Here is a 12504-nt window from a genome sequence, read left to right as displayed (position 1 = left end):
GGGACAGTTGAAAGGGCTTGCACTTAGAGAGGTTACTTCCTGGCCTACTGAAGAGAAGAAGACTGTGGACCAGATCCTCAACAGGCTTGCTACCACATTTGACACAAGGACAGTGTCAGAACTTAAAATGCACTTCTTTGCTCGAAAGCAACAACCAGGAGAGTCACTACGGGGCTATGCCCTCAGCTTTCAGGAAGCACTCAGAGATGTTCAGCAAGCAGACCCTGAGGAAGTGCATGACAAAGAGAAAATGTTATTGGACCAGTTCACTGAAGTTGCAAGGGGCGAATTTGTAAAAACTCAGCTGCGACTATTGAGATTGCAGAAGCCTGGAAGCACATTCCTGGATTTTAAAGAGGCTGCGATTAAAGTTCTAGGCTCCAGTCTTACTTCAGGGGCTGTTCCACAAGAGTCTATTCCAGAGATGCCACGGTATCAAGAGAATTCTGATGCCCAGGAGTCAAGTTTTAAAGGAGCTACTTACCCACCTACAGTAAAAGGAGTGACAGTGCCATGTTCAAAGACATGCATATTTGACTCTTCTAGTGAGTTACGAAGTCTGCTGGCTGAACTGACACGTGGTGTGACAGAGATGCGCAGAGACCTGCAGATTCTGAAGAGACAGCAGGCACTGCTCCATGAAGAAATGGAATGGTGCCAGGAGAGGAGACCACTGAACAGTTCCCAATGGGACCTACATAGAAACAGGGAGACACTTTTTTCCAACCACTTTGCCTCCCAAAGGCGACCCATTTTTCAAAGCTGTGAAGGAAGCGGACAAATTAAGAGAGAATTTGAGCAGCCAGATCATTTAAACTCCAAATTCATGTGGTTAACCCGTTATGTTAGCCAATGCCCGGTGGTTCAAGTTTGCATCAATGGAGTCTCAATGCCCGCTCTCTTAGACACTGGATCACAAGTGACCACAATACAAGCAACACAGTTTGAGCAGCATTGGACTGAGGAACAGATGTTTCCGTCAACTTCCACATTGATAAACCCGATTGCAAGCAATGGGCACTGCATCCCTTGCAAAGGATACTGGGAAGCTGAAATTCAAATCGGACGAACAGTGCTACCACAGCAAGGCTTCATCATCACCACTGCCCAAGATGATGGATTGCCTCCAGTGATAGTGGGCATGAATGTGTTGCGGAACTGCTGTGAGGAGCTCGTAGCAGCACTCCAAGGAGAGTTTCAAACTGACAAGCTCCAGGAGAAACAAGGCCTTCAACCTGGGATAGCCAAACAAAAGGGAAGAATGATAACAGAATTATCTGTAAGAGAGGAACATGAAAAAAATAAGGCCAGCCAAATAATGATAGAAATGCCCATCTCCAGTGTCCAGATTATCCGAAAGAATGCTTCAATGTTAGGCATGAATAATATAGCATCCAGTTCTAGAAACTGTGAGCAACCTATTCAAGGAACCAGTTTTGACCACCTGCAAGATAAAAGTCAGATGATAAGACACCTCAAAGCCTTACTGAAGATTGGGAAATATCTGACCAAGCGACAAAGGCAAGAATCCTCGCCAGAACTCCTGAAGTTGTTGAGACAGCGAGAAAGGCTGTTTGAAGAGAAAGGACAGTTGGTTCGATGTAGTGTGGATCCTAATACTCATTATAGGATCAGTCAACTTGTAATTCCAAGACAAAGTGCTTGTTATGTGCTTGAAGAATATCACGACAAGTCAGGTCACCCTGGGTGCAAAAGGATGGAAACAAGCATCTGGAAAAAGTTCTTTTGGGTTGAAATGAGGGAAGACATCAAGAGATGGTGCCGAAACTGTCCAACCTGTTCTGTAAGAAGAACCTTGCTGCCTCTTTCTCTCCAGAATCCATTGGCCCAAACCAGCTGTGATACTGAATCCCAAGATGGAATGGAAGAGGCTCATAAAATGTATTTACAGCAGACTAAGGTGGTTTGTCACCGACAAGGAGGCAAGAAGACTAGGGCTTGCAAAACAGAAAACCACCATAGTCAGCTGCAGTTTTGTACAGCATGTCCCAAAGACAGTTTAGAAAGAGTTCAATACTCATCCATGGCAGGGGGGTTGAGGTTTCCTAGACAAACTTTTCAAGACCATATACTGTCCAGATTTCAACCGATTGCTCCAGGAGCATGTGTTAATGTACTATAGCACAAAAGGAATTATACCTATCAGATACTGATGTTAAAAATGTTGATAAATGTTAATGTTTCAGACATAATCTGTGTTCACTAATGAATGTGACTGGATATAGTGAGAAGTTTATATAGGGATAAAACCAAAATGCGTGAGGACACGCATGTTTTGGGGGGGGGGCACGTGTGATATCCCATAACAACAAGGACATTTTTGACAACAGTGTAGTTGCCTGTGCCATTTTAAATAAAGTTTATTTAAAAGAAAATTGAACAGCAGTTTGAGAAGTCAGTTGGAGCCATGGTGAGGAAAGAGCTGGCGACGCCATTACGCAGAGATGAGCAGCTGAGAGAGGGGAGACAAATAAGCTGAAAATTGCATGAGAGAGTAAGCAGTAGTGCAAAATACAGCAGTGGAAGTGCAGCAATTAACAAGTAAGAACGCCATGACACTCTCAGCCAAGAGAGTGCACAGCAAGTGTCAGAGACAGGAGAGTATAAAGCCTTTATACCAATGCTGACTGGCCTACATCTGAGGGGAAACTGCCTCAGAAACATCTATTGACTGGGTGAGATAAATCCATATTTATACTGAAACCTACTCCACTGCAAAGGACATTATCCTATATTTACTATACCTATGCAGCGATTTACATGGGAAGCAGCTCCAGTTTGTTTTAAACAATCATCTTTACTACACAGAGCTACAATATTTTGTTCACAGCTAAAGGAGACAATAGCTGCATATAACTATGTAACAACATAACCGGGCCCCAACGTGCACATAGAGACTCCCTGCAGTGACACCAATGTTATCTTGGACTTAAATATTGTCTGCATAAGTTGATTTCTATTACTAAGCAACATAGTATTAATCTCAGATTTAGTTATATTACCATTTGTGTAATGACTTAAAGTGTATATGGTGTCTGTGTTTAAGTTGCTTGAATCAAATCTTTCCCTTCCCTACTGTAATCAGTTCCTTTTCTGAGTTATGTGGTAAACCATTTATTCTTTCATACAAAGCCCTGCCTGCCTTTCTTTGTGTCTGGGGAAACCTTGCCTCTCTGCCAGGAATAGAGAAGAGCTGCTGCTGAAGGAGGAATAGTCCATCAAGGTATCCCTGACCTGTTCCACATAGTTTACACACTTGTTATACCGGGGTGTTACATTGTGTGTGACTGACCTTAGGAAGAAACCGGAGCCTCCGCTGCAGTGACCCAGCAACCAGGGCACGGGAGTATACAGTGCCGCTGGGAGTGATGAAGCTGCAGTAAAGATGTCTATTAGACCTAGCCTGCTGCAGCCCTTGTAGATTCTCATAAAAAAAGTTCTTCTTTTCTTGTCAAAATTAATAGCTAAGAATAGGCTGCTTGAGGCAGGCCCCTGTTAAGTGGCCTGCTACTGAAGGCAACAACTACAAACTGAGCTCCCTGTTCATGGAAGCGGGGTTATAGAGGAGAATGCGCTGAGCATCTTGGGAACAGTCAAAAGCTTTGAGCCGGTTGGTGCCTCAGATCAAGATCCTACTCTACACCCCAATGTGAATCCTTGTGGAGTCCAGTGTACCCCACAGAAGAAATTAATGTGTCACACCCATTGGCAGCAACCTTAGAATAGCTGCTGATGGGCACAATTGAGAAAGGAAGGGGGGGGACATTTGAATCCAGCACATAGATGCAATTCAAATATGTAATTTGAACCTTCCTATTTTAAAATATAATGGATGAACCTCACCCTGTGAGAACAATCTTCATGATATAGAGATCTCATATGCAAAATAAGTATGAGTTGGGATAGGGCTGGGGAGGGTGGCTGCTCGGGCAGCCCCTCCCCCGTCAAGTTAAGGAGATTCAACTGAGGAAGCACAAGGGAACTCTCGTCTGGGGACAACAACTGCAGGGAGACCACATCTTTTCAGATGAACATGGGAGGGCGGAAGGCTGCCTAATACTGAAGCACCATCAAATATCAAACCATATGCAATAACTAGTACAAGCATTCCTGGGGGAAGGTCTGCAGGAGACGAATTTGCATACGGTGATGTCATCCAAGCAGTGGGCCAAAGTTGGCTGGAACCCTCATCTGCATATGAAAAGAGAAAAGGGTTATGCAGGGCATGGCGGCATTTTGCGGCGCTTGGATGACCCCTAGTTCGCATTAAACACCTCCACCCTCCTTCGGTGTGGGGCTCATGTTGACTATGCCCCAGCCCCTGAAGCATTCAAGCTGATTTCTTGCAGCAGCTGGGCACTGTAACAGCTCCAGAGCTGCTCTGTAAGGCAAATAAAAGGGTGTGGGCCCTGCAGCACTACCTGTAGTTCGCATTGTGCGTTGGAAGGCACAAAGTAAGCAGACGGGAGAAGTCAGGATAGTGCGCAAGGGCATAGAAGGGAGCGGCTCAAGAAAAGAGAAGTGGAAACAGACAGCAAACTAGGCTGGAGAGAGACCTGAGACAAAGAGATCTGAATTATACGAGAGCCGACCAGGGGAAACACAAATTATGCAGTCAAGTTTCCCACATTTGGGGAAATCGCAGGGGCAGCACAGCCAGAGTGCAATGGGTGAGCCTTGCCCTTGGAGAAGCACCTTCAAGATCATAGTATCTCACCTGGCAGGTAAATAGGAGTTGGGCTAGAGCTGGGGAGGGTCGCTGCTCGGGCACCCCCCTGTCAAGTGAAGGAGATCCAACTGAGGCAGCACAATGGAACTCTCGAAAGAAGAACAAGGCTAGAGGAAGATCTGAGACAAAGAAATCTGACTTTTACCAGAGCTGACCAGCGGAAAACACAAACACAGTCCCCCACTACCACAAATAATGCAGGCGATTTTCCCACATTTGGGGAAATCACAGGGGTCAGCATACCCAGAATGCAATGAATGAACCTCACCCTGGGTGAACAATCTTCATGACCATGGTGTCTCCTATGCAAAATAAGTATGATTTGGGATAGGGCTGGGGAGGGCCGCTGCTCAGGCACATCTCTGTCAAGTAAAGGAAATTCAACTGAGGCAGCACAAGGGAACTCTCATCTGGGGACAACAACTGCAGGGAGAACACATATTTTCAGATGAACATGGGAGGGCAGAAGGCTGCCTAATACTGAAGCACCCCCAAACAACAAACCAAATGCAACAACTAGTGCAAGCATTCCTGGGGGAAGGCCTGCAGCAGATGGATTTGCATATGGTGATGTTATCCAAGCAGTGGGTCAAAGTTGGCTTCAACCCTCATCTGCATATGAAAAGAGAAAAGGGGCGTGCAGGGCATGGCGGCCTTTTGCGCTGCTTGGATGACCCCTAGATCGCATTAAACACCCCCACCCTCCTTTGGTGTGGGGCTCATGTTGGCCATGCCCCATCCCATGAAGCATTCAAGCTGATTTCTTGCAGCAGCTGGGCACTGTAACAGCTCCAGAGCTGCTCTGTAAGGCAAGTAAAAGGGTGTGGGCCCTGCAGCACTACCTGTAGTTTGCATTGTGCATTGAAAGGCACAAAGTAAGCAGACGGGAGGAGAAGTCAGGATAGTGCACAAGGGTATAGAAGGGAGGGGCTCAAGAAAAGAGAAGTGGAAACAGACAGCAAACTAGGCTGGAGAGAGACCTGAGACAAAGAGATCTGAATTATACGAGAGCCGACCAGGGGAAACACAAATTATGCAGTCAAGTTTCCCACATTTGGGGAAATTGCAGGGGCAGCACACCCAGAGTGCAATGGGTGAGCCTTGCCCTGGGAGAAGCACCTTCATGATCATAGTATCTCACCTGGCAGGTAAGTAGGAGTTGGGCTAGAGCTGGGGAGGGTCGCTGCTCGGGCACCCCCCTGTCAAGTGAAGGAGATCCAACTGAGGCAGCACAAAGGAACTCTCGAAAGAAGAACAAGGCTAGAGGAAGATCTGAGACAAAGAAATCTGACTTTTACCAGAGCTGACCAGAGGAAAGCACAAACACAGTCCACCACTACCACAAATAATGCAGTCGAGTTTCCCACATTTGGGGAAATCACAGGGGTCAGCATACCCAGAGTGCAATGAATGAACCGCACCCTGGGAGAACAATCTTCATAACAATGGTATCTCCTATGCAAAATAAGTATGATTTGGGATATGGCTGGGGAGGGCCGCTGCTCAGGCACATCTCTGTCAAGTAAAGGAGATTCAACTGAGGCAGCACAAGGGAACTCTCATCTGGGGACAACAACTGCAGGGAGAACACATATTTTCAGATGAACATGGGAGGGCAGAAGGCTGCCTAATACTGAAGCACCCCCAAACAACAAACCAAATGCAACAACTAGTGCAAGCATTCCTGGGGGAAGGCCTGCAGCAGATAGATTTGCATATGGTGATGTCATCCAAGCAGTGGGTCAAAGTTGGCTTCAACCCTCGTCTGCATATGAAAAGAGAAAAGGGGCGTGCAGGGCATGGTGGCCTTTTGCGGCACTTGGCTGACCCCTAGTTTGCATTAAACACCTCCACCCTCCTTCGGTGTGGGGCTCATGTTGGCTATGCCCCAGCCCCTGAAGCATTCAAGCTGATTTCTTGCAGCAGCTGGGCACTGTAACAGCTCCAGAGCTGCTCTGTAAGGCAAGTAAAAGGGTGTGGGCCCTGCAGCACTACCTGTAGTTCGCATTGTGCGTTGGAAGGCACAAAGTAAGCAGAAAGGAGGAGAAGTCAGGATAGTGCGCAAGGGCATAGAAGGGAGCGGCTCAAGAAAAGAGAAGTGGAAACAGACAGCAAACTAGGCTGGAGAGAGACCTGAGACAAAGATATCTGAATTATACGAGACCTGACCAGGGGAAACACAAATTATGCAGTCAAGTTTCCCACATTTGGGGAAATCGCAGGAGCAGCACACCCAGAGTGCAATGGGTGAGCCTTGCCCTTGGAGAAGCACCTTCATGATCATAGTATCTCACCTGGCAGGTAAGTATGAGTTGGGCTAGAGCTGGGGAGGGTCGCTGCTCGGGCACCCCCCTGTCAAGTGAAGGAGATCCAACTGAGGCAGCACAAAGGAACTCTCGAAAGAAGAACAAGGCTAGAGGAAGATCTGAGACAAAGAAATCTGACTTTTACCAGAGCTGACCAGAGGAAAGCACAAACACAGTCCACCACTACCACAAATAATGCAGTCGAGTTTCCCACATTTGGGGAAATCACAGGGGTCAGCATACCCAGAGTGCAATGAATGAACCGCACCCTGGGAGAACAATCTTCATAACAATGGTATCTCCTATGCAAAATAAGTATGATTTGGGATATGGCTGGGGAGGGCCGCTGCTCAGGCACATCTCTGTCAAGTAAAGGAGATTCAACTGAGGCAGCACAAGGGAACTCTCATCTGGGGACAACAACTGCAGGGAGAACACATATTTTCAGATGAACATGGGAGGGCAGAAGGCTGCCTAATACTGAAGCACCCCCAAACAACAAACCAAATGCAACAACTAGTGCAAGCATTCCTGGGGGAAGGCCTGCAGCAGATAGATTTGCATATGGTGATGTCATCCAAGCAGTGGGTCAAAGTTGGCTTCAACCCTCGTCTGCATATGAAAAGAGAAAAGGGGCGTGCAGGGCATGGTGGCCTTTTGCAGCACTTGGCTGACCCCTAGTTTGCATTAAACACCTCCACCCTCCTTCGGTGTGGGGCTCATGTTGGCTATGCCCCAGCCCCTGAAGCATTCAAGCTGATTTCTTGCAGCAGCTGGGCACTGTAACAGCTCCAGAGCTGCTCTGTAAGGCAAGTAAAAGGGTGTGGGCCCTGCAGCACTACCTGTAGTTCGCATTGTGCGTTGGAAGGCACAAAGTAAGCAGAAAGGAGGAGAAGTCAGGATAGTGCGCAAGGGCATAGAAGGGAGCGGCTCAAGAAAAGAGAAGTGGAAACAGACAGCAAACTAGGCTGGAGAGAGACCTGAGACAAAGAGATCTGAATTATACGAGACCTGACCAGGGGAAACACAAATTATGCAGTCAAGTTTCCCACATTTGGGGAAATCGCAGGGGCAGCACACCCAGAGTGCAATAGGTGAGCCTTGCCCTGGGAGAAGCACCTTCATGATCATAGTATCTCACCTGGCAGGTAAGTAGGAGTTGGGCTAGAGCTGGGGAGGGTCGCTGCTCGGGCACCCCCCTGTCAAGTGAAGGAGATCCAACTGAGGCAGCACAAGGAAACTCTCGAAAGAAGAACAAGGCTAGAGGAAGATCTGAAACAAAGAAATCTGACTTTTACCAGAGATCAGAGGAAAACACAAACACAGTCCCCCACTACCAACAAATAAAGCAGTCACGTTTCCCACATTTGGGGAAATCACAGGGGTCAGCATACCCAGAATGCAATGAATGAACCTCACCCTGGGAGAGTAATCTTCATGACCATGGTATCTCCTATGCAAAATAAGTATGATTTGGGATAGGGCTGGGGAGGGCCGCTGCTCATGCACATCTCTGTCAAGTAAAGGAGATTCAACTGAGGCAGCACAAGGGAACTCTCATCTGGGGACAACAACTGCAGGGAGAACACATATTTTCAGATGAACATGGGAGGGCAGAAGGCTGCCTAATACTGAAGCACCCCCAAACAACAAACCAAATGCAACAACTAGTGCAAGCATTCCTGGGGGAAGTTCTGCAGAAGACGGATTTGCATACGGTGATGTCATCCAAGCAGTGGGTCAAAGTTGGCTTCAACCCTCATCTGCATATGAAAAGAGAAAAGGGGCGTGCAGGGCATGGCGGCCTTTTGCGGTGCTTGGATGACCCCTAGTTCGCATTAAACACCTCCACCCTCCTTCGGTGTGGGGCTCATGTTGACTATGCCCCAGCCCCTGAAGCATTCAAGCTGATTTCTTGCAGCAGCTGGGCACTGTAACAGCTCCAGAGCTGCTCTGTAAGGCAAATAAAAGGGTGTGGGCCCTGCAGCACTACCTGTAGTTCGCATTGTGCGTTGGAAGGCACAAAGTAAGCAGACGGGAGAAGTCAGGATAGTGCGCAAGGGCATAGAAGGGAGCGGCTCAAGAAAAGAGAAGTGGAAACAGACAGCAAACTAGGCTGGAGAGAGACCTGAGACAAAGAGATCTGAATTATACGAGAGCCGACCAGGGGAAACACAAATTATGCAGTCAAGTTTCCCACATTTGGGGAAATCGCAGGGGCAGCACAGCCAGAGTGCAATGGGTGAGCCTTGCCCTGGGAGAAGCACCTTCAAGATCATAGTATCTCACCTGGCAGGTAAATAGGAGTTGGGCTAGAGCTGGGGAGGGTCGCTGCTCGGGCACCCCCCTGTCAAGTGAAGGAGATCCAACTGAGGCAGCACAATGGAACTCTCGAAAGAAGAACAAGGCTAGAGGAAGATCTGAGACAAAGAAATCTGACTTTTACCAGAGCTGACCAGCGGAAAACACAAACACAGTCCCCCACTACCACAAATAATGCAGGCGAGTTTCCCACATTTGGGGAAATCACAGGGGTCAGCATACCCAGAATGCAATGAATGAACCTCACCCTGGGTGAACAATCTTCATGACCATGGTGTCTCCTATGCAAAATAAGTATGATTTGGGATAGGGCTGGGGAGGGCCGCTGCTCAGGCACATCTCTGTCAAGTAAAGGAAATTCAACTGAGGCAGCACAAGGGAACTCTCATCTGGGGACAACAACTGCAGGGAGAACACATATTTTCAGATGAACATGGGAGGGCAGAAGGCTGCCTAATACTGAAGCACCCCCAAACAACAAACCAAATGCAACAACTAGTGCAAGCATTCCTGGGGGAAGGCCTGCAGCAGATGGATTTGCATATGGTGATGTTATCCAAGCAGTGGGTCAAAGTTGGCTTCAACCCTCATCTGCATATGAAAAGAGAAAAGGGGCGTGCAGGGCATGGCGGCCTTTTGCGCTGCTTGGATGACCCCTAGATCGCATTAAACACCCCCACCCTCCTTTGGTGTGGGGCTCATGTTGGCCATGCCCCATCCCATGAAGCATTCAAGCTGATTTCTTGCAGCAGCTGGGCACTGTAACAGCTCCAGAGCTGCTCTGTAAGGCAAGTAAAAGGGTGTGGGCCCTTCAGCACTACCTGTAGTTTGCATTGTGCATTGGAAGGCACAAAGTAAGCAGACGGGAGGAGAAGTCAGGATAGTGCACAAGGGTATAGAAGGGAGGGGCTCAAGAAAAGAGAAGTGGAAACAGACAGCAAACTAGGCTGGAGAGAGACCTGAGACAAAGAGATCTGAATTATACGAGAGCCGACCAGGGGAAACACAAATTATGCAGTCAAGTTTCCCACATTTGGGGAAATTGCAGGGGCAGCACACCCAGAGTGCAATGGGTGAGCCTTGCCCTGGGAGAAGCACCTTCATGATCATAGTATCTCACCTGGCAGGTAAGTAGGAGTTGGGCTAGAGCTGGGGAGGGTCGCTGCTCGGGCACCCCCCTGTCAAGTGAAGGAGATCCAACTGAGGCAGCACAAAGGAACTCTCGAAAGAAGAACAAGGCTAGAGGAAGATCTGAGACAAAGAAATCTGACTTTTACCAGAGCTGACCAGAGGAAAGCACAAACACAGTCCACCACTACCACAAATAATGCAGTCGAGTTTCCCACATTTGGGGAAATCACAGGGGTCAGCATACCCAGAGTGCAATGAATGAACCGCACCCTGGGAGAACAATCTTCATAACAATGGTATCTCCTATGCAAAATAAGTATGATTTGGGATATGGCTGGGGAGGGCCGCTGCTCAGGCACATCTCTGTCAAGTAAAGGAGATTCAACTGAGGCAGCACAAGGGAACTCTCATCTGGGGACAACAACTGCAGGGAGAACACATATTTTCAGATGAACATGGGAGGGCAGAAGGCTGCCTAATACTGAAGCACCCCCAAACAACAAACCAAATGCAACAACTAGTGCAAGCATTCCTGGGGGAAGGCCTGCAGCAGATAGATTTGCATATGGTGATGTCATCCAAGCAGTGGGTCAAAGTTGGCTTCAACCCTCGTCTGCATATGAAAAGAGAAAAGGGGCGTGCAGGGCATGGTGGCCTTTTGCGGCACTTGGCTGACCCCTAGTTTGCATTAAACACCTCCACCCTCCTTCGGTGTGGGGCTCATGTTGGCTATGCCCCAGCCCCTGAAGCATTCAAGCTGATTTCTTGCAGCAGCTGGGCACTGTAACAGCTCCAGAGCTGCTCTGTAAGGCAAGTAAAAGGGTGTGGGCCCTGCAGCACTACCTGTAGTTCGCATTGTGCGTTGGAAGGCACAAAGTAAGCAGAAAGGAGGAGAAGTCAGGATAGTGCGCAAGGGCATAGAAGGGAGCGGCTCAAGAAAAGAGAAGTGGAAACAGACAGCAAACTAGGCTGGAGAGAGACCTGAGACAAAGATATCTGAATTATACGAGACCTGACCAGGGGAAACACAAATTATGCAGTCAAGGTGCCCACATTTGGGGAAATCGCAGGAGCAGCACACCCAGAGTGCAATGGGTGAGCCTTGCCCTTGGAGAAGCACCTTCATGATCATAGTATCTCACCTGGCAGGTAAGTAGGAGTTGGGCTAGAGCTGGGGAGGGTCGCTGCTCGGGCACCCCCCTGTCAAGTGAAGGAGATCCAACTGAGGCAGCACAAAGGAACTCTCGAAAGAAGAACAAGGCTAGAGGAAGATCTGAGACAAAGAAATCTGACTTTTACCAGAGCTGACCAGAGGAAAGCACAAACACAGTCCACCACTACCACAAATAATGCAGTCGAGTTTCCCACATTTGGGGAAATCACAGGGGTCAGCATACCCAGAGTGCAATGAATGAACCGCACCCTGGGAGAACAATCTTCATAACAATGGTATCTCCTATGCAAAATAAGTATGATTTGGGATATGGCTGGGGAGGGCCGCTGCTCAGGCACATCTCTGTCAAGTAAAGGAGATTCAACTGAGGCAGCACAAGGGAACTCTCATCTGGGGACAACAACTGCAGGGAGAACACATATTTTCAGATGAACATGGGAGGGCAGAAGGCTGCCTAATACTGAAGCACCCCCAAACAACAAACCAAATGCAACAACTAGTGCAAGCATTCCTGGGGGAAGGCCTGCAGCAGATAGATTTGCATATGGTGATGTCATCCAAGCAGTGGGTCAAAGTTGGCTTCAACCCTCGTCTGCATATGAAAAGAGAAAAGGGGCGTGCAGGGCATGGTGGCCTTTTGCAGCACTTGGCTGACCCCTAGTTTGCATTAAACACCTCCACCCTCCTTCGGTGTGGGGCTCATGTTGGCTATGCCCCAGCCCCTGAAGCATTCAAGCTGATTTCTTGCAGCAGCTGGGCACTGTAACAGCTCCAGAGCTGCTCTGTAAGGCAAGTAAAAGGGTGTGGGCCCTGCAGCACTA

General features: G+C 48.3%; 14 non-coding genes across 14 annotated transcripts; all 14 read right to left on the bottom strand.

Annotated features, from left to right (window-relative positions):
* Positions 1-4590: 4590 nt before the first annotated feature.
* On the bottom strand, positions 4591-4753 carry LOC135009701 (U1 spliceosomal RNA). The gene has a single exon (XR_010209214.1). It is a non-coding gene; the product is annotated as a U1 spliceosomal RNA (small nuclear RNA).
* Positions 4754-4905: 152 nt separating this feature from the next.
* Positions 4906-5069, bottom strand: LOC135009527 (U1 spliceosomal RNA). The gene has a single exon (XR_010209068.1). It is a non-coding gene; the product is annotated as a U1 spliceosomal RNA (small nuclear RNA).
* A 674-nt stretch (positions 5070-5743) lies between these two features.
* On the bottom strand, positions 5744-5906 carry LOC135009558 (U1 spliceosomal RNA). The gene has a single exon (XR_010209097.1). It is a non-coding gene; the product is annotated as a U1 spliceosomal RNA (small nuclear RNA).
* Positions 5907-6058: 152 nt separating this feature from the next.
* Positions 6059-6222, bottom strand: LOC135009484 (U1 spliceosomal RNA). Its single transcript, XR_010209025.1, has one exon. It is a non-coding gene; the product is annotated as a U1 spliceosomal RNA (small nuclear RNA).
* Positions 6223-6896: 674 nt separating this feature from the next.
* Positions 6897-7059, bottom strand: LOC135009587 (U1 spliceosomal RNA). Its single transcript, XR_010209126.1, has one exon. It is a non-coding gene; the product is annotated as a U1 spliceosomal RNA (small nuclear RNA).
* Positions 7060-7211: 152 nt separating this feature from the next.
* On the bottom strand, positions 7212-7375 carry LOC135009483 (U1 spliceosomal RNA). The gene has a single exon (XR_010209024.1). It is a non-coding gene; the product is annotated as a U1 spliceosomal RNA (small nuclear RNA).
* A 674-nt stretch (positions 7376-8049) lies between these two features.
* Positions 8050-8212, bottom strand: LOC135009619 (U1 spliceosomal RNA). The gene has a single exon (XR_010209152.1). It is a non-coding gene; the product is annotated as a U1 spliceosomal RNA (small nuclear RNA).
* Positions 8213-8361: 149 nt separating this feature from the next.
* LOC135009622 (U1 spliceosomal RNA) lies at positions 8362-8526 on the bottom strand. The gene has a single exon (XR_010209155.1). It is a non-coding gene; the product is annotated as a U1 spliceosomal RNA (small nuclear RNA).
* Positions 8527-9197: 671 nt separating this feature from the next.
* On the bottom strand, positions 9198-9360 carry LOC135009679 (U1 spliceosomal RNA). Its single transcript, XR_010209200.1, has one exon. It is a non-coding gene; the product is annotated as a U1 spliceosomal RNA (small nuclear RNA).
* A 152-nt stretch (positions 9361-9512) lies between these two features.
* Positions 9513-9676, bottom strand: LOC135009522 (U1 spliceosomal RNA). The gene has a single exon (XR_010209063.1). It is a non-coding gene; the product is annotated as a U1 spliceosomal RNA (small nuclear RNA).
* A 674-nt stretch (positions 9677-10350) lies between these two features.
* Positions 10351-10513, bottom strand: LOC135009557 (U1 spliceosomal RNA). Its single transcript, XR_010209096.1, has one exon. It is a non-coding gene; the product is annotated as a U1 spliceosomal RNA (small nuclear RNA).
* Positions 10514-10665: 152 nt separating this feature from the next.
* LOC135009482 (U1 spliceosomal RNA) lies at positions 10666-10829 on the bottom strand. Its single transcript, XR_010209023.1, has one exon. It is a non-coding gene; the product is annotated as a U1 spliceosomal RNA (small nuclear RNA).
* A 674-nt stretch (positions 10830-11503) lies between these two features.
* LOC135009694 (U1 spliceosomal RNA) lies at positions 11504-11666 on the bottom strand. The gene has a single exon (XR_010209208.1). It is a non-coding gene; the product is annotated as a U1 spliceosomal RNA (small nuclear RNA).
* Positions 11667-11818: 152 nt separating this feature from the next.
* Positions 11819-11982, bottom strand: LOC135009481 (U1 spliceosomal RNA). The gene has a single exon (XR_010209022.1). It is a non-coding gene; the product is annotated as a U1 spliceosomal RNA (small nuclear RNA).
* Between the last annotated feature and the right edge of the window lie 522 nt (positions 11983-12504).

This window comes from Pseudophryne corroboree, unplaced genomic scaffold (genome assembly GCF_028390025.1).
Source record: "Pseudophryne corroboree isolate aPseCor3 unplaced genomic scaffold, aPseCor3.hap2 scaffold_227, whole genome shotgun sequence".
Lineage (NCBI taxonomy): Eukaryota > Metazoa > Chordata > Amphibia > Anura > Myobatrachidae > Pseudophryne > Pseudophryne corroboree.
The sequence above is the reverse complement of the archived record's forward strand: the minus strand, read 5'-3'. Positions and strand labels throughout refer to the sequence as shown.